The 21,065-nt window shown below is 35.3% G+C and overlaps 1 pseudogene; it reads left to right on the top strand.

Moving 5' to 3' along the window:
- The first annotated feature begins 1,260 nt into the window (after positions 1-1,260).
- On the top strand, positions 1,261-1,830 carry LOC136123179 (retinoic acid receptor RXR-gamma-like; annotated as a pseudogene).
- The last annotated feature ends 19,235 nt before the right edge of the window (positions 1,831-21,065 follow it).

Genomic DNA, 21,065 nt, shown 5'->3' with positions numbered 1-21,065 from the left:
TTACCCACTGTATCACTTTTGCCTGTTTTGGAATTTTATATAAATAGAATTATAGTGTTTTGTTTCTTTTGTTCAATATTATTTGTAAATTTCGCCTATCTTGTTCAATGAAGCAATGGCTCATATAGTCTCGTTAGATAGCTGTTTGTTATAATGTAGTCTAATTTATTGTTTTTTCTCATTTACAGTTTGTACTTTTGCATCGTGTCTTATACCCTGTGACTATAAAGAGAGCATATATTACATTTAAAATTTTTTATTGCTTACAGTATTTAAATTTAAATCAATGACCAATGTGGAATTATTTTCTATGTATGCTGTGAGTTAGGGTCACAAGTTTCATTTTTTTCCATGAGGATTTTCATACTGAATAGCCCATGCCTTTTCCCATACCTGAAACCCACACTTTCATCACTGCATTCCCACATCACTCTTACATGGTTTATTTAGAGTTACACATATGATATGGCTGCATAAAATCACTGAAGCCTCTTCGGCTTACAACTAAATCTTTGGATAAAATACAAAAAATCTCCTTGGAAAGAAAAAGAGACTCTGCATTGACAAATTGTAGAGAAATAGAAAGGAACTAGCTACCTTTTGCACTCTCTGTAGTCATGAACAGAACATGATCAAAAGGCATTACACTGGCCTTCTGTTTCAAGATGAGGCCTGTGTATACTCACTTCCCCATCAGCATCGTTATTTAAAACAACGGGTCTCTTGTTAAAATTTCAAATTTCTTGGGCAAAAATATATCCACAGGGTTCAGATGAGGCCAGGCATTGCTTCTTCAGTATCTCAAGCACCAGAAAAATATGTTAATTCCTGAAGGAAACGATATTAAACTTGTATCAGATTCAGCAAACCCCAACAGTTAAAAACACGGATATCAGAAAATTTTTGCATAGTATTTATGTTGCTGAAAAAGGATGTTCAGCAGGCTGATGATTAACACCTAAGTTGTCCAGCTACAAAAACAGTAAGGTGCTGGATGATTCCTGTTTATGATATATATATATATATTTTTTTTTTTTTTTGCGGTATGCGGGCCTCTCACTGTTGTGGCCTCTCCCATTGTGGAGCACAGGCTCCGGACACGCAGGCTCAGCGGCCATGGCTCACGGACCCAGCCGCTCCGTGGCATGTGGGATCTTACCGGACCGGGGCACGAACCCGTGTCCCTTGCATCGGCAGGCGGACTCTCAACCACTGCGCCACTAGGGAAGCCCTGTTTATGATGTTTTAAAGACACAATTAATGCCCTGTGTCAGAAAAAAAAAAGTTAATAACAGCTTTTCATTCTTTGAATGGACCAGGCACATTTCCTACTTCTCTGACTTCAAGTTGGAGGACCAGGTCATTTTGTTCTGGGCAGGGTAGAAGGGATTACTGATTACCTCCTCTTTCCACTTGGTTTCTGTGCAGGATGGCATCCTTCTGGCCATAGGCTTATACATCCACCTGAGCAGTGTCTATAATGCTGGGGTTGGCTCCATCTTTGACAGAGTTCTGACTGAGCTGGTGTTCAAAATGAAGCAGATGGATAAGTTGTAGCTGGGAATCCTGCAAGCCACTGTGCGTTTAACCCAGATGCCAAGGGTCTGTCCAAGCTCCCAGAGGTTCTGTGGAAGTTTATGTTATTCTTGAGACCTATACCAAGCAGAAGTATCTGGAACAACCAGGCAGCTTTGCAAACTGCTGCTGTGCCGCCCCGTCCTGCACTCCATCAGCGTGAAATGCCTGGAACATCTCTTCTTCAAGCTCACGGGGGACATGCCCATTGACACCTTCCTCATGGAGATGGAGATGCTGCTGCAGTTCACCTGAGCCTCACCAGTTACAGCCTCCTCTACCTCATAATTGTTTATGATAAATGTAAACAAGTATAATCAGATTGTAGAGGGAAGAAAAAATTGGGAGAAGTTGAGCACATTAGGGAAATGAAGATATTAAGGGAGTAAAAAAAGGTATTCTGAAATGAATGAAAAGTAAGAGCATTTGCACTAGCAAACTTACTGTATGAGAAATGTTAAAGAAATTTCTTTAGGCTGAAGGAAAATAATACCAGAGGGAATCCTGGGTCTTTAAGAATGAAGAGAGACCAGAAATGCTAAACACCTAGTTAAATACAGTAGACTATTTTTTGTTTTAATTTCTTTAAAATATAAACACATATTGACAGCAAAAAGTATAACAATGTCCAATGGGACTTTCAGCATATGTAATAGATTTAACAACTATAAGATAAAGCTTATGGGGGTATAAAGAGACTTAAATGGCAGCAAACATCCTATATTTTATTGAAGTAGTGCAACATTATTCTGAGATGACTGTGAACACTTGAATATGTGTATTTAAATTCCTAGAGTAAGAAAAAGTTATACAAAGAGATATAGCCAAAAATCTAATAGATACCTTAAAATACAGTGATCCAAAAGAAGGGGTAAAAGGTAAAACAGAGCACCAAAAATCAGAAGAGAGAAACAGAAAACAAGCAATAAATGAGACTATATCAACCACATGAGACTATATGTAACCATAACAATAATTACATTAAATTTTAATGGTCTAAGCACCAAGAACCAGAGACTGACAGAGGTAGATTAAAATGTAGAACTGCATGATATGTGGCCTACAAGAAAAAGATTTTAAATATAAAGTCACAGGCCGATTAAAAGTAAAGAAATAGAATGTCTTACCATACAAACAGTAAGCTTAATAAGATTGGAGTAGCTGTCTTAACATCAGATAAAACAGACTTCAAGACAAAGAATATTACCAGAAATAACGTAGGACATTTTATAATGATAAAAGTTAGAAATCTTCAACAGCACATAATTCAAAATGTATATGCACCTCAAATAAAATAGCTTCAAAATATACAAATCAAAAATTGAATGAATTGCAGAAAGAGACAATTCAACAAACATAGGAGATATTAACATCCCTCTCTCAACAACTGATAGAAAAACAAGACAAATACATCATTAAAGATATAGGAGATCTTAGCACTATTCATCACTAGAAATATTATTTATTACATTATCACATTCAATATAATGTATACTCAACACACATTCTTTTCTATGGAAAAGAATGCTATTTAGATTGACCATATACTGGACTATAAAATAATACTCTAAATTTAAAAGGATAAAATACATAAAGATTTTATTCTCTGACCAAAAGAGAGTTAAATTAAAATAAGATATGTAGGGCTTCCCTGGTGGCGCAGTGGTTGAGAGTCCACCTGCCAATGCAGGGGACACGGGTTCGTGCCCCGGTCCGGGAAGATCCCACATGCCACGGAGCGGCTGGTCCCATGAGCCATGGCCGTTGAGCCTGCGCGTCCGGAGCCTGTGCTCTGCAACGGGAGAGGCCACAACAGTGAGAGGCCCACGTACCGCAAAAAAAAATAAAAAATAAAATAAAAGATATGTAGACCTCTGTGCCAAATATCTAGAACTTAGTAAAATACATCTATATAATTCATGGGTCAAACAATACACTCCTGTATCATAGATGAAATCAGACAGGAAATTAGAAAATAGTTTAAACTGAATGACAATTGAAATCCAGCTGATCAATATTTGTTTGAATCAGCTAAAGAAACACTTGGTGGGACACTCATAGCTTAAAATGTTTATATTAGGAAAGAAAAATAATCTAGAATAAATTATCTATGGTTCCAAATTAAGGTATTAGAAAAAGAAAAGCAAAGTAAATAGAATTAAAGAAATAATAAATAGGGCTTCCCTGGTGGCGCAGTGGTTGAGAGTCCACCTGCCGATGCAGGGGACACGGGGTTGTGCCCCGGTCCGGGAAGATCCCACATGCCACGGAGCGGCTGAGCCCATGAGCCATGGCCGCTGAGCCTGCGCGTCCGGAGCCTGTGCTCTGCAACGGGAGAGGTCACAACAGTGAGAGGCCCACATACCGCAAAAAAAAAATTAAAAAAAAGAAAGAAAGAAATAATAAATAGAAGAGCATATATAAATGCAATGAAAACAGGCAACAAAGACAATTAGAAAAGCTAAAAATGTGTTTTGATATGATCAGTGTCATTGATAAATTCCTAGGTAGACTAATTAAGAGAAAAAGGTAACACAAATCATCATTATTAAGGGGGCTATTGTTATAGATATTATAGGAATTAAGATGTAATAATTGAATACTATGAACAACTTTATGCCAACAAATTTGATAACTGAGATGAATGGACATATTTCTTGAAAAAGATAAATTATCAAAATTGACACAACCCCTTCCCCACAAAATTTGAGCTCTATATCTATTGAAGAAATTGAATCTGTTATCAAAATAACTCCAAAAAATTTTCAAGATCCAGATGATTTTGCTGGTGAATTTTATTAAACACTTAAGGAAGAAATAACACATTTAAAATAAATCTTTTCAAAAAATAAATGAGGAGGGATGACTGATCAGTTCTTTTAATGAGGCCATTATAAACCTGATATTAACACCTGACAAAGAAATTGGAAATACAGAAGGAAGCAAGGAAGGAAGGGAGGGCAGGAGGGAGGAAAGGAAAAAGAAAATTACTGAAATGGCTTATTGATACATGCAATAGCAAGGATAAATATCAATATCATTGGTACATAGTTTATGATTCCGTTTACATAAAGTTGTAAAATATTTATACGTGCTAATTACTGTACTTAATATATCTTAATAAAGTTATAGCCTATAACATTATAGGAAAGTGCCTAATAGAGCATATAACAAATGTTAAATTTTCAGTAAGTTATTATTGTATTAATAGTTTCTTTGGGTTGCCATAACAAAATGTCATAAACTGGGTGGTTTAAACAACAAAAATTTATTGTCTCAAAGTCTGGATGTCTGAAATCGAAGTGATGGCAAAGCTGGTTCGGTCTGAGGGCTGTGAGGGAAAATCTGCTCCATGCCCCTTCCCGGCTTCTGGTGAATTGCTGTCAATCTTTAGCCTTCTTTGGCTTTCTGATACTTCACTCCAATCTCTGTTTCTATCTTCACGTGGTATTCTCCCTGTGTGCCTGTCTGTCCCTGTGCCTAATTTCCACGTGTTATAAGAAAACTGGTCACATTGAATTAGGGCCCACCTAATGACTTCATTTTAACTTGATTACCTCTGTAAAAATTCCTTCCAAATAAAGTCACAATCAAAGATATTGGGAGATTGGGAGTTAGGGCTCCAACATATCTTTTTTGAGGGATAACAATGAAACCCCTTGGAGGAAGGAATATATTGCAAGAAATAGAAAAATCATTTAAAAAATTAATTTTTTTTTATATTGAAAAAAATTCTCTCTCCAGATTCTCTGTTTATACATCACATTTATGAGGACCATTTGTTCACCCAACTCTAGCTGGTGGTGTTTGAAAGCCACCCTGGTACTCACTGTCCAAAATTAATCTAGACCAACTCCTCTTTATATGCTTGATCTTGCTGTTTAAAAAAATTGCTCTTCAACTTCTTGTTCTGTAAATACATCTTCATACTTAGCATTTGTCTGGCTCCTTTGATGAACGACCAGGTTTGGGTTTACTTTTCTGCTTGACTTGGTTGCTATCATCTAGGAAACCACTTTTGGTATTTCCGGCCTTTTCCGTAGGCCCTTTTGTGTTCATCTATCAAGTCCAGTTTTAGCACCATGAAAATGACTGGCTTTAAACATCCTCTGTTCAGTCTCCCACAGAAAATGCCCTTACTGATATTTCTGAACAAAGCAAAACAATTCTGTGCTCTCTTCCATGTGACAGCACTTGAAAATATTTGAAGAGAACTATTTTATGCTTTTAATATACTACCTTTTCTTTTGAATTGCCCATCTAAGCCTTGTTTTTCTTGAATTCTTACATATCCTACAAGGATAAACTCAAACATTACCTATCTAAAAATTCTGCAAACCTCAAATCCTGGCTGTGTTGATCATGACTTCTACCGAGTTGTAGTTCTCTGCATGCCTTAGATTATCTATTATAATTTATTGTAATTATTTAATCTTATTTTACCCACAATGCTATCTGCCTCTTGAGTAAGGGTATCATGCTTAAATCATCTTTTCGATTCCAGGGCAAAGAATTAAAATGAAAATCAAAACTTACAGGCAATCAGTAAATTAACTTTGAATGAATGAATGAATAAAAGAGTCATGAGCTCTGTAAGCATTACCTTCAAGTTGAATAGTCATCAGTTCTCCAATATCTTATTATATTAGGTCTACTATCTGTCTGGTTAAACATCTGAGTGCAGGCTCATTAGTCCATGCTTTGCTTAAAATGCAGTGAGCAGAACTGAACAAAATGATCTTGAAATACAACTTCCAGTTAGAAGTTACTGCAAGTTTTTGTTTTGAGAACGACACGTAACATTAGTTAGGATAATCTACATTTTGGTGAAATATAGTACCTGTGATGTGATGTTAATTTTGTATGTCAACATAACTCGGCTAAGGGATGTCCAGATAGCTAACCTTATAGCTAACCAGTTAGGATTAGGGTTAGGGTTAAGGTTAGCTAACATTATTTCTGGGTGTGTCTGTGAGGGTACCTCCAGAAGAGATTATCATTTGAATCTATAGAGTGAGTAAAGAAGATTGCACTCACCTATGCAAGTGGCATCATCCAATGCACTGAGGGTCTGAATAGAATAAAAAAATGGAGGAAGAGAAAATTTGCTCTTTGCCTGATTTGGGACGTCTATCATCTCCTGCTCTCTAACACTAGTGCTCTTAGTTCTCTGGCCTTCAGACTTGGACTGGGACTTATTATCCTCCCCCTCTCCCCACTCCCGCTTCTTGGGCCTTTATACTTGGACTTGGGCTTAAACACCATTGGCTTCCCTGGTTCTCAGGCCTTCAGACTTGGTTCTCTGGAAGATATCAGATGTGGGACTTCTCAGCCTCCACAACTGCGTAAGCCAATTCCTATAAAAATATAGATATATACAGATTATATACAGATCTCTCCATATATATATACATATATATGTAATTGGTTCTTATTCTCCAGAGAATCCTAATACAGTACCCAAATTTTAATTATTTTAAAAATGCTGTAATTCTTTCTCAGGTAACATTGCAGGCTTGGGCAGACATACTCTGAATATTTATTTGGGGCCTAGAGTAACAGCAGGCCTTTTATCCTCTATATGTCACATGTAAATTCACTTTTGAGTGAATGCAAAATGCAAATTCATTTATTTCTGATCTGATCTTTATGATTTCTTCCCTTCTGCTAACATTGGTGGGTTTTGTTCTTCTTTCTCTAATTGCTTTAGATGTAGGGTTAGTTGTTTATTTGAGATGTTTCTTCTTTCCTAAGGTAGAATTGTATTGCTATAAACATCCCTCTTAGAACTGCCTTTGCTACATCCCATAGGTTTTGGGTTCTTGTGTTTTCATTGTCATTTGTTTCTAGGTATTTTTTTGATTTCCTCTTTGATTCCTTCAGTGATCTCTTGGATATTAAGTAGTGTATCATTTAGCCTCCATGTGTTTGTATTTTTTAGAGATTTTTTCCTGTAACTGATACCTAGTCTCATAGCGTTGTGGTTGGAAAGGATACTGGATATGATTTCAATTTTCTTAAATTTATCAAAGCTTGATTTGTGACCCAAGATATGATCTATCCCGGAGAATGTTCCATGAGCACTTGAGAAGAATGTGTATTCTGTTGTTTTTGGATGGAATGTCCTATAAATATCAATTAAGTCCATCTTGTTTAATGTATCATTTAAAGCTTTTGTTTCCTTATTTATTTTCATTTTTGATGATCTGTCCATTGGTGAAAGTGGGGTGTTAAGTCCCCTACTATGATTGTGTTACTGTCAATTTCCCCTTTTATGGCTGTTAGTATTTGCCTTATGTATTGAGGTGCTCCTATGTTGGGTGCATAAATATTTACAATTGTTGTATCTTCTTCTTGGATTGATCCCTTAATCATTATGTAGTGTCCTTCTTTGTCTCTTGTAATAGTCTTTGTTTTAAAGTCTATTTTGTCTGATATGAGAATTGCTACTCCAGCTTTCTTTTGATTTCCATTTGCATGGAATATGAACAGACCAACCACAAGCATTGAAATTGAAACTCTTATTAAAAATCTTCCAACAAACAAAAGCCCAGGACCAGATGGCTTCACAGGCGAATTCTATCAAACATTTAGAGAAGAGCTAACACCTCTCCTTCTCAAACTCTTCCAAAATATATCAGAGGGAGGGACACTCCCAAACTCATTCTACAAGGCCACCATCACCCTGATACCAAAACCAGACAAAGATGTCACAAAGAAAGAATACTACAGGCGAATATCCCTGATGAACATAGATGCAAAAATCCTCAACAAAATACTAGCAAACAGAATCCAACTGCACATTAAAAGGATCATACACCATGATCAAGTGGGGTTTATCCCAGGAATGCAAGGATTCTTCAATATACTCAAATCAATAAATGTGATACACCATATTAACAAATTAAAGGAGAAAAAACATATGATCATCTCAATAGATGTAGAGAAAGCTTTCAACAAAATTCAACACCTATTTATGATAAAAACCCTCCAGGAGATAGGCGTATAGGGAAGTTTCCTCAACATAATAAAGGCCATATATGACAAACCCACAGCAAACAGCGTCCTCAATGGTGAAAAACTGAAACCATTTCCACTAAGATCAGAAACAAGACAAGGTTGCCCACTCTCACCACTATTAATCAACATAGTTTTGGAAGTTTTAGCCACAGCAATCAGAGAAGAAAAAGAAATAAAAGGAATCCAAATCGGAAAAGAAGAAGTAAAGCTGTCACTGTTTGCAGATGACATGATACTATACATAGAGAATCCTAAAGATGCTACCAGAAAACTACTAGAGCTAATCAATGAATTTGGTAAAGTAGCAGGATACAAAATTAATGCACAGAAATCTCTTGCATTCCTAAACACTAATGATGAAAAATCTGAAAGTGAAATTAAGAAAACACTCCCATTTACCATTGCAACAAAAAGAATAAAATATCTAGGAATAAACCTACCTAAGGAGACAAAAGACCTGTATGCAGAAAATTATAAGACACTGATGAAAGAAATTAAAGATGATACAAATAGATGGAGAGATATACCATGTTCTTGGATTGGAAGAATCAACATTGTGAAAATAACTCTACTACCCAAAGCAATCTACAGATTCAGTGCAATCCCTATCAAAGTACCACTGGCATTTTTCACAGAACTAGAACAAAAAATTTCACAATATGTATGGAAACACAAAAGACCCCGAATAGCCAAAGCAATCTTGAGAATGAAAAACGGAGCTGGAGGAATCAGGCTCCCTGATTTCAGACTATACTACAAAGTTACAGTAATCAAGACAGTATGGTACTGGCACAAAAACAGAAATATAGATCAATGGAACAGCATAGAAAGCCCAGAGATAATCCACGCACATATGGTCACCTTATCTTTGATAAAGGATGCAAGAATATACAATGGAGAAAAGACATCCTCTTCAATAAGTGGTGCTGGGAAAAGTGGACAGCTACATGTAAAAGAATGAAATTAGAACACTCCCTAACACCATACACAAAAGGAACTCAAAATGGATTAAAGACCTAAATGTAAGGCCAGACACTATCAAACTCTTAGAGGAAAATATTGGCAGAACACTCTATGACATAAATCACAGCAAGATCCTTTTTGACCCACCTTCTAGAGAAATGGAAATAAAAACAAAAATAAGCAAATGGGACCTAAGGAAACTTCAAAGCTTTTGCACAGCAAAGGAAACCATAAACAAGACTAAAACACAACCCTCAGAATGGGAGAAAATATTTGCAAATGATGCAACTGACAAAGAATTAATCTCAAAGATTTACAAGCAGCTCATGCAGCTCAATATCAGAAAAACAAACAACCCAATCCAAAAATGGACAGAAGACCTAAATAGACATTTCTCCAGAGAAAACATATAGATTGCCAACAAACATGAAAAGAGACTCAACATCACCAATCATTAGAGAAATGAAAATCAAAACCACAATGAGGTATCACCTCACACCAGTCAGAATGGCCATCATCAAAAAATCTACAAACAATAAATGCTGGAGAGGGTGTGGAGAAAAGGGAACCCTCTTGTACTGTTGGTGGGAATGTAAATTGATACAGCCACTATGGAGAACAGTATGGAGGCTCCTGAAAAAACTAAAAATAGGACTACCATACAACCCAGCAATCCCACTACTGGGCATATACCCTGAGAAAACCATAATTCAAAAAGAGTCATGTACCAAAATGTTCATTGCAGCTCTATTTACAATAGCCTGGACATGGAAGCAACCTAAGTAGCCATCACCAGATGAATGGATAAAGAAGATGTGGCACATATATACAATGGAATATTGCTTAGCCATAAAAAGGAATGAAATTGAGTTATTTGTAGTGAGTTGGACGGACCTAGAGTCTGTCATACAGAGTGAAGTAAGTCAGAAAGGGAAAGACAAATACCGTATGCTAACACATATATATGGAAACTAAAAAAAAAAAAAAAAAAAAGTGGTCACTAAAAACGTATGCGCAAGACGGGAGTAAAGACACAGACCTACTAGAGAATGGACTTGAGGATACAGAGAGGGAGAAGTATAAGCTGGGACAAAGTGAGAGAGTGGCATGGACATATATACACTACCAAACGTAAAATAGATAGCTTGTGGGAAGCAGCCGCATAGCACAGGGAGATAAGCTTGGTGCTTTGTGACCACTTAGAGGTGTGGGATAGGGAGGGTTGGAGGGAGGGAGATGCAAGAGGGAAGAGATATGGGGACATATGTATATGTATAACTGATTCACTTTGTTATAAAGCAGAAACTAACACACCATTGTAAAGCAATTACACTCCAATAAAAATGTTTAAAAAAAAAAAAAAAGCCAGTACCTGCATTTTATTTCTCACTAGAATGAGTCCTTTCCTAATTTCTAAATTTAAAGTACATTTCAGTCATTTTGTCGTATACCTTTTTATCAAGTTGTGGAAGCTTACTTCTATTGATAAGTTGCCGAGATGTTTCAGTGAAATACTAGTCTTTGTATTTTGCATTGATTTTATGTTTCTCACGTTAAAATGTTAATATATTTAATAACTTTTATATTTATTTTAATTATAAATTTTACTTGCATTTCCAAGACAGATTGAACCTGATCATGATATATACTTATTTTATGAAATTTTGTTGCATTCAGTGTGCTCATATTTTATGCACAATATATTTATGATAACTTATGAAATTAGATGATAATTTTAATTTATCACATGATTCATTCCTGCCTTTGGTATCCAAGATGTACTTGCTTTATGTAATGAACCTGGGGACATTCTGTTTTTTCTATTATCTCAATGTTTATATGAGATTGATAATATATATTACTTGAAGTTTTGATAAAACTTTCTGATAAAAACATCCGAGTGTGATGATTTATTTTTGGGGAGAATTTTAAATATTTATTTGATTATTTAATACTTATAAAACACCATATATTTCTAGTTTTTATATAAGCTTGGTAAGTTATATTTCTAGAAAGGTGTACATTTTGCTTGTTGTCAAATTTATAGCATCTATATTTTCATAAAACCATGCAGTGATGGTTTTTAAAAGTCTTTCCTGCTAGTATTATTTTTTCATATCCTTTTTTTACTCTTTGATCTATCTTGCCAGAAGTGTGCCACTTTTATTAGTTGTTTCAAGGAAATGTCCTTTTAGTCTATATTTAATATTTCATTAAGCTTTTTTTCTTGTTTTATTTCTAGATTGTCTAGTTTTCTTTTCATATTCATCTAGCTTCTGAATTAGACACTAGCTTAATTTTTTAAAATATCAGTATTTTAAAAGAGGCATTTAATGTTATAAATTTCTAAGTATATTTATTTAGTTATATTCTGTGTCTTGTCTCTAGCCTCATACAAATATTTCAGAGCTCTTCTGGCTGCCATGACACAGCCCATCACAAAGAGTTTCTCATAGAATTTCCATCCTAATTAAAGGTCCAGCAAAATATCTTTTGAAGTCTTATAATTTTCATTTTGGAGTTCACCCATTTCATTAAAAGTTATCTGCTTTACCTGTAAAAGTGATTTTATGTTTAGTTCAGGTGAAGGGAGGGGATAGAATGGTACAGTGAGACCATTGTCATAATACATGTTTAAAAAACCTAAAGTTTAAAGATTTGAAAATATATACGTGTGTGTGTATATATGTATATATATTCTTCTTAGTATATTTCTTATGTATTGTTGTCTTTTCTGGGAAAAAAAACAAGTTCTTTGAATCTAAAAGTTTATCTTGATTTTGGATATAAAATTTTCTTATCTTAAAGGTCCCCATGAAAATTTTCTAAATCCTCACTTTCACCTTTTCCTGTCTTTTCTTCAATACTAAGCACAAATAAAGCCAGCCTAAAGTCATTTTAGCTTCACTATTAGTTGAAGATAATGTCAGAGACAAACATCAGATGGGAAGATAGCCAAGGACTATAGTCAAGCACTGGAGCGCCTTGCTGCTTCCACCAAAAGTGGCATATTGGTCAGTACTTCAAACCCTTGGTTTCTTAGATCTCATTAGAACTCCCCAAAATGTCTTTTGGCTGTTTTCCTAATCAACACCCTGATGGAGAAACAAAGTCTGAAACTCTTCTCACTTATAGTCGTACACTTCCTGTTTCCTGTAACTATGTGTATTCTGCTGATTCTGTACAGTACTAGGAATAAAACGAATACTGACATTTGCCTGCAAACTCTGTGGAATGTGTGACAAGTGATGCAATTCACTGTACAAAGTGAAAAACCAGACATTTTAACAAGTAAAATTATTACCTCCCTATTCTCTCTGATATCAAAACTGTTAGCTGCTAGCCTTCATCTTAAGGATGGAACTCAACTGTTCATAAAAACCTCTCTTAATGAGCAATGGCTGGCTAGTGACAAATGATCATTATCCTTCCTTCTTTGCAAAAAAAAAAAGACCTTGACATGATGAAGTGCTCTAATCGACTGTAACCTCTCTTTTGTTGTTGAAAAATCTATTAACCTATGGGGAACTGTGGCCTTCAAGGCCAAAGAGTCAGCATTGCTGATTGAGGAAGATCTATATTTTTTGTTTGGCAGTCTTGCCCAAATTAAAGGAATAAGAAAAATGGCCATATTTCCCCCCCGCTTTTTCCCAATAGTATGTTTGTTTTTTTTTTTTTTCTCCCCACTCTATCTGATTACTTATCCTGAGGTGAAAGCGTTTTTAAATAGCTCAGAGTGCTCTGCCTGGACCTTTTCTGTATCTGGGATACTTCTAGAGTTTTACACAGGTGGTACAGCTCAAGCTGGCACTGCCTTCTCCTTGGCAGTGTCTCAGATATTTATCTGAGGAAAGAAGGTTTAAGATTTCCTCCAGACTTCTTGATGGTCTCAATTTTTCAGAGTCAACAGCCTTACTTTTCCATAGGGAAAATCAGTGTTTAAATCAGGATTAATAGTAGTATAGATCCTGGGTTCCACTTTAGAATGATCTTGGCACTGGAATTATTAAACGAACTCAACATGATGGACAACTTTTGACTAAAGTCATTTTTTAAAATTCTTATTACACTTTCAAATAATAAAACAGCTAGAATCCTTTTTTTATTTAGTGAGTTACCATATATGTTTAAAAGTGCATTCTATGTATATGCTAATTTTATAATTGGATAAAAGTGACTATTTTAGAAAGATATCTAGATTTAGATATAGATCTTTTTTCCCATGGAAGAGGAAGGCTATATCCTAAAGCTGGGAGATAAACCCTAACAATCTAAATATGGCCATGTATAAAGACCTTTCTTGCCTTGGGATTCTTCCTTTTGTGAAATTGCTAAATGATCTCCCTTAGTGAATGGCTTAGGATACACAGTCCCTTTCATATGGTTTTCTAGTGTCAAGATAGGAAGGGTATGCTAGAGAACACAGAAGTGAGCAAAAACAACTCTTAGGGAACAGTCACTATCAGTTTATATTACTTCAGATCTTCACGTTCCATACTTCCCTCAGCTACCTCCTGGCCCTATGAGTCTTCTTCTTTTATATTAAAAAATATATGTCTTCATGCCCTCTTATCCATCCTTTATTAAAACTTACTTTCAGAAAATATGTTTATAACCATGTAAGATTTTCAAAACATTAACAACAGGTAGAGCATGGTGAGTGTCCAGTCAGAACTGATGCCAGCCATGGGGCTAGAACAGGATTGTGGGTACCTTCTACTGTGCAAGGCACCAGCCCTGGGAGAAAATGTGTTAGATACATATATATAGACTTCCTGGCACCTTTGAAATCACCTCAGAATCAAGCTCTTTTTTCCTGGGGTCAGCAATAAAGTAATGTATAATTACATGCATTTCATTGGCTGATTTGTCTCTGAACACTTTGGGGCTGTTTCATTATTGAGGTTTAGGAAATTTAGATTTCTGTGGGTTAAAGTACATTGGCCCTGGGATTATATGCTAAGGAACTACCAAGTACAGAATCAATGAGTTTCAAATTTCTTTATCTCAATGGTTTCTGTAATGTTGGTTATCACATTCTCAGTAGGACTGAAAAGTCAAAATATTTTATTTTAGTAAATTAGTTCAAGATATATTCATTCCATATAATATGAAATTGTTTAGATATATTTTGTTTACCTTATAAACATGATTTTAGCACTTATGCAAACAGATGCAAAAATTCTGAATTAGATATTAATTAGCATTATATTTCAACCATATATCAAGAATAATACACTGTGGCCAAATAGGTTTAACTTCAGAAACGGAAGGGTGGCTTCAGTGCAATTATGTATTCATATATAATCAATTACATCAACACATAAGGGGGAAAAACATGAAGATAAACATAAAAATGTAGAGCATTTGATAACATTTCACTACCATAGTAAATAAAACACTAAACATATGTAATAGAAGAAAACTATATAAATAATATAAACTACTTAAATTTACTTAATAAAAATACTATACCAAGGCTTCACTGGTGGTGCAGTGGTTAGGAATCCTCCTGCCAATGCAGGGGACACGGATTCGAGCCCTGGTCTGGGAAGATCCCACATGCTGTGGAGCAACTAAGCCCGTGCGCCAGAACTATTGAGCCTGTGCTCTAGAGCCCGTGTGCCACTAAGCCCGTGCGCCAAAACTGTTGAGCCTGTGCTCTAGAGCCCGTGTGCCACAACTACTGAGCCCGCATGCCACGAGCCTGTGCTCTGCAACAAGAGAAGCCACTGCAATGAGAAGCCCGCACACTACAACGAAGAGTAACCCCGGCTCGCCACAACTAGAGAAAGCCCATGCACAGCAATGAAGACCCAAAGCAGTCAAAAATAAATAAATAAAATAAATTAATTTTAAAAATAAAATAAAAATACTATACCAATGTGGAAATCTTAAAAAAATTTAATTAAAACAGGAACTAGCCAGGAATGCCAGCTATCACCTGTATTTGTTTAATGTCTTAGAGATTCTAGCAGATGCATTGGACAAGAAAATTAAATAAGCAGCATACGTATTGGAAAATAAGAGGCAAGTTTAGCTCCTTTACTATCATTGAATTCATTATGGTTGAATTCTTCAAAAACCTGAGAGCTTCCAGTGAAAAACTGCCAGAAAAAAAAAAAGATAATTTGATTGTATACAATATTAGCATGTAAAGTCATTTATTATTTATGCCAGCAATATGCTCCCAGTAGTAAAAATTGGAAAAAGATGTTATTCACAAAACCACATAAATACTAAAAACTTAGAAATATGTTTTAAGAAGATATAGAAATTATATTAAAAATCTTGGTGAAATATATAAAGATCTAAACATACGGCAAAACACAAATGTCCTTGGTTATGAAACCAGTATCTCACAGATATGAATTCTCCAAATACTTTGTTTTCAAAATAATTTTCCTATATCCCTTGTATAAACTAACTTCAACATTCATATGGCAAAGTAATATCTTACAATATCTAAGAAGAAATTTTAAGAAGAAAAAGTGCTAAATTGTCAATATCATATTATCTATTAATATGACCATAACATCAATGTTATATGGTACTAGCATTGGCATAGATGAATTGAACAGAACCACGCAGCATGATTTGCAGAGACAGATTTCAGTTCAGTATACAAGAATATATTCTATGAAAAGTGGTATTTCATTTCAGTGGGAAAGGGATATATTATTTCTTAAGTAATCTGGCCTAAGAGGACCTTCAAGATGGTAGAGGAATAATACGTGGAGATCACCTTCCTCCCAACAAATACATCAAAAATACATCTACATGTGGAACAACTCCTACAGAACACCTACTGAATGCAGGCAGAAGACTTCAGACGTCCCAAAAGGCAAGAAACTCCCCAGTACCTGGGTAGGGCAAAAGAAAGAAAAAACAGAGACAAAAGAATAGGGATGGGACCTGCACATCTGGGAGGAAGCTGTGAAGGAGAAAAGGTTTCCATACACTAGAAGCCCCTTCACTGGCAGAGACACGGTTGGGTGGGGGGGAAGCTCTGGAGCCACCGAGGAGAGCGCAGCAACAGGGGTGCAGAGGGCATAGTGGAGAGATTCCGCACAGAGGATCGGTGCGGACCAGCACTCACCAGCCTGAGAGGCTTGTCTGCTCACCCACCGGGGTGGTTGGGGGCTGGGAGCTGAGCTTGTTGTTTGTGAAAAAAACAACAAATATATATATTTCTGAGACATATATATATATATATATATATATATATATATATATATACACATATATCTTACAAAAATCCAAATCAATACCTGTACAGTCCAAAGACATGGAAAACATTAGTTATCAAAAGTAGAACCTTAGAAACTATAAAAAACAACATAAGCATACTACTTTGAGAAATTATATATCTATATAATCTTCAATTCAGAAAAATACTCAAATGGTAAGAGTCTAGATTCTGGAATACACAAAGAGTTCTTAGCTCTTACAAATTGACAAGTAGAAGCAAGCCACTCAATGCATAAATAGGCCAAGATTTTGAATAAGAAATTGTGAGAAGAGCATATTCAAATGCCGAACAAACGTGAAAAAATTTTAATTCACTAACAGTAAGATAAATGCCAATTTCAGTAACATCAGACTGGAAAATATCGAAATGAGACAAAAATATTTTGCCAACTGGCAGGGTGGGAGAATGGTATTCTCATACACTGAGAGTTATAAAATGTGAAATTACAAATACACTGAAAAACAAACTGGAAAAATATATTAACATTTTAAATTATTTTTGTATTATTCTAGCAAACTGAATTATACAAATCTATTTGCTAAAGCATGAGAACTTAAAGAAAAACATATAAGAAAGTTTTCTGCAGCATTTTTGTAGAAACAATATACAAACCTATCATTCTTTGTGATAATGTATCAAGTTGTGTCATATCTATACCATGAGTTAACATGCAGCCATTAGAAAGAGTTTAAGCTCTAATAGTTGTCTTTCAATGTATTACAAAATGTATGTTGGAAAAGAAATATAAGATGCAGAAAAATGTGTCATACTAGATTTTTTTGGCAAAATGATGATGAATAATCTCTTATAAATATATAGATTTAAGTAGAGATATAGAAAAACGTGGACATATGCATATTCCATTATTAATTTGGTTTACACAGAGGGGAAGAAAGAGGTAAGAGAGATGAAGAGGGAAGACAGGCATTTTAAAGGCAGCTCTTTTAAATCGGCCTACATTCATGTAAAATTTGGTATATGTGATTAAGTGACCTTAAATTAAATTTCCAAATAATTGGAAAAATTTTTAAAAATAAGGAAGAACTTTAAAGGAGATACCCCAGACTAGGTATTGAGTAGTTCATGTAATAAATCTTATTTTTTTACTTGTACTTAAAAATATTAATCAAGCTTATTTAAATGTGGTAAAGAGGTTTCATTTCATGATGTTAAAAAATATAACAAAATCACTTTATTCCTTAACTTTTTATATAATGCATACTCCATGTGAATTTCTTCAAAGATGATAGTAAGAAAAATAAGCAGTGAAATGGCTAAGTAGCTGTCATTTGTAGTTTGCATAGATGGTGTCACATTTGTTTATGCTTCAATAACTATTATCTTCCTGTCTACTTCAGAAGTTTCATTTCACATGTGACAGACTGCCAAATTGAGGGTGTATTTCTATTTTCTTTATGAATATTCAGTCTTTTAGGGTGATTTAAAATGTATTATTATCAGAAAACTTGAAGAATATTATATAGTACATTTATTGGTATTTATTTTGTGTGTGGTAATAAATGTTTCACCTTAGGACAGAGCTAAAAACAACATTTAAAAATTTTTAAATTGACTTGATTTTTTAGAGCAGTTGTAGATTCACAGCAAAATTGAAGGGAAGGTACAGAGATTTCCCATATATCCCCAATCCCACACATGTATAGCCTCCCCCATAATCAACATTCCCAAGAGTGGTACATTTGTTACAACTGATGAATTATGCATAGGCACATCGTAATCACCCAAAGTTCATAGTTTATGTTAGAGTTCACTCTTGGTATTGTGCATTCTGTGGGACTGGACAAATGTATAATGACAAGTATCCATCATTACAGCACAATACAGAGTATTTTCACTACCCTAAAATCCTTGGTGTTCCAGCTATTCATCCCACCCATGCCCCTAGCCCCTGGAAACCACTGATCTTTCTACTGTCTGCATAGTTTTGCATTTTCCAGAATGTCATATATTCTGGAATGATACAGTATATAACCTTTTCCAATTGGCTCCTTTCACATATAATATTCATTTTAGGTTCCTTCTTGTCTTTTCATGGCTTGATAGCTCTCTTTTTTTTTTTTTTTTTTTTTACTGAATAATATTTCATAGTCTGTATGTACCATAGTTTATTTTTCCATTAATCTACTGAAGGACATCTTGGTTGCTTACAAGTTTTGGACAATTATGAATAAAGCTGCTGTAAACATCCATGTGCAGGTGTTTGTGTGGACATAAGTTTTCAGTTAATCTGGGTAAATACCAAGAAGCTTGATTGTATGATTGTATGGTAAGAGTATGGTTCATCTTATAAGAAACAACCAGACTGTCTTCCAAAGTGACTGTACTATCTTGCAATGAATGAGAGTTCCTATTGCTTCACATCCTCATCAGCATTTAATGTTGTCAGTGTTCCATATTTTGGCCATTCCATCAATGTGTTTTAATGTGCAGTGTTGTTTTAATTTTCATTTCCTCAAAGACATATGATGTGGAGCATTTTTTCATATGTTTATTTGCCATTTGTAAATCTTCTTTGTGAGGCATCTATTCAGGTCTTTGGCCTGTGCTTTCAATTGGATTGATTGTTTCTTATTATTGAGTTTTAAGAGTCTTTTATATTTGATAGATAGATTCTTTGTATATTTGCATATTTATCCTTTGTCAAAAGAACATTATGTTATTCTTTTTCTTACAACTTATTCCTTTATCAAGAACTCAACTGACACAGGGCTACAATAAGAATCATTATGACTAAGATAAAGCAAAGACATGTACCTGAAAGAGCTGTACTAGCTTGTTATAGGAGTAATGTAGATTATAAAAATTGAGATCATCTTCTGAAATTGTCAGCCGTCATTCTCTTGTAATTTAGAACCATGGGAATAACATTTTAATTGTGTTAATGTGAAGCAGAAGTATACCACATTAAAAGCAAAATTGGGGTTACACTGAATTTTTAGTAAAGCCTTTATATCATTAGGAAAGTTACAGTTGCTAGGAGATATTCTGAAGCGTATATTTTCTAACTCCTAGAAATGTACATCTTCAAAGTCCAAGTCAGAAACATATGGCAATTAAAGATATAAGTAGGATAAAAATAATCCTAATTGTAGTCTGCAATGTAGAATTTATAAGGAAAATATCCCTTTATTTTTGAAAGTGGTCATTAATCATTCCAGCTATATAATGCTATGAAAAATTCTACATTTGGAGTGAAGACAAACAGGAATATTGTATAGATTATGAAGGAGCAAAAAGGCCACTAGAACCAGGAAAACCATTTTGTCTTGTTATTTATACAAATGAGCCATCTGGCTTTGAGAAAATTAGTTAATATTTCTTATCTTCTGCCCCTGTGTCTTATGACTATATAACCTAGTTTACTTTTATAGTCCTAGTTTATGTCTGTGTCCTAGTGAAATATTAATCAGGTACCTTTCACTGTTAAAACTGTTGCTTTAGACAATATAATTGTAACCTTGTTTATGTACATATACTTTTTTTACATGGTATTTAAGTCCCCTTAAAGTTTATTCATGGAACTCATAGAGAAGTGATTCTTTTTTTTTTTAATTAGTTTATTTAATTTATTTATTTTTGGCTGTGTTGGGTCCCCGTTGCGGCACGCGGGCTTCTCATTGTGGTGGCCTCCCCCGTTGCGGAGCCCAGGCTCCAAGCCCGCAGGATTCAGTAGTTGTGGCTTGCGGGGTCCAGAGCACAGGCTCAGTAGTTGCGGCGCACGGGCCCAGCCACCCTGCAGTGGGATCCTCCCAGGCCAGGACTCGAACCCGTGTCCCCCGCATTGGCAGGCAGGCTCCCAACCACTGTGCCACCAAGTAAGCCCGAGCAATGATTCTTAATTTTAGTGTGCATACAGATCTCTTGAATGCTTGTTACATATCACATGTAAAGCACTGGATCTCTCTCACAAATTGTCTTGTTCTACAGCTCTGTAAGGGTGAAAAATGTCTTTTTACTCAGGTGGCAGTCTTTAGTGTTGTTCACTGCTATGCAGTTCTCTGATTTCAGGTGTGGTGGAATTGCTTTCTGTGGACCCTTTGTGTCCTTTGTGGTTAGCTGGGATGTGTGACTAGTTCTGGCCATTGAGTTGAAGATAGAGGTGATATTTGTCACTTCTGGGCTGGGACCGTTTTTTTGGGCACAGTAACAGGCAACATTTGAGATGGTAGCTGATCTACTAGCCTTATTCCTTGACTATTAGCAAAGATTTCTTCCTTGCCAGTCCTTGATGCTG

This window comes from Phocoena phocoena, chromosome 5 (assembly GCF_963924675.1).
Source record: "Phocoena phocoena chromosome 5, mPhoPho1.1, whole genome shotgun sequence".
NCBI classification, from domain to species: domain Eukaryota; kingdom Metazoa; phylum Chordata; class Mammalia; order Artiodactyla; family Phocoenidae; genus Phocoena; species Phocoena phocoena.
This window is presented reverse-complemented; position numbering and strand designations above follow the sequence as displayed.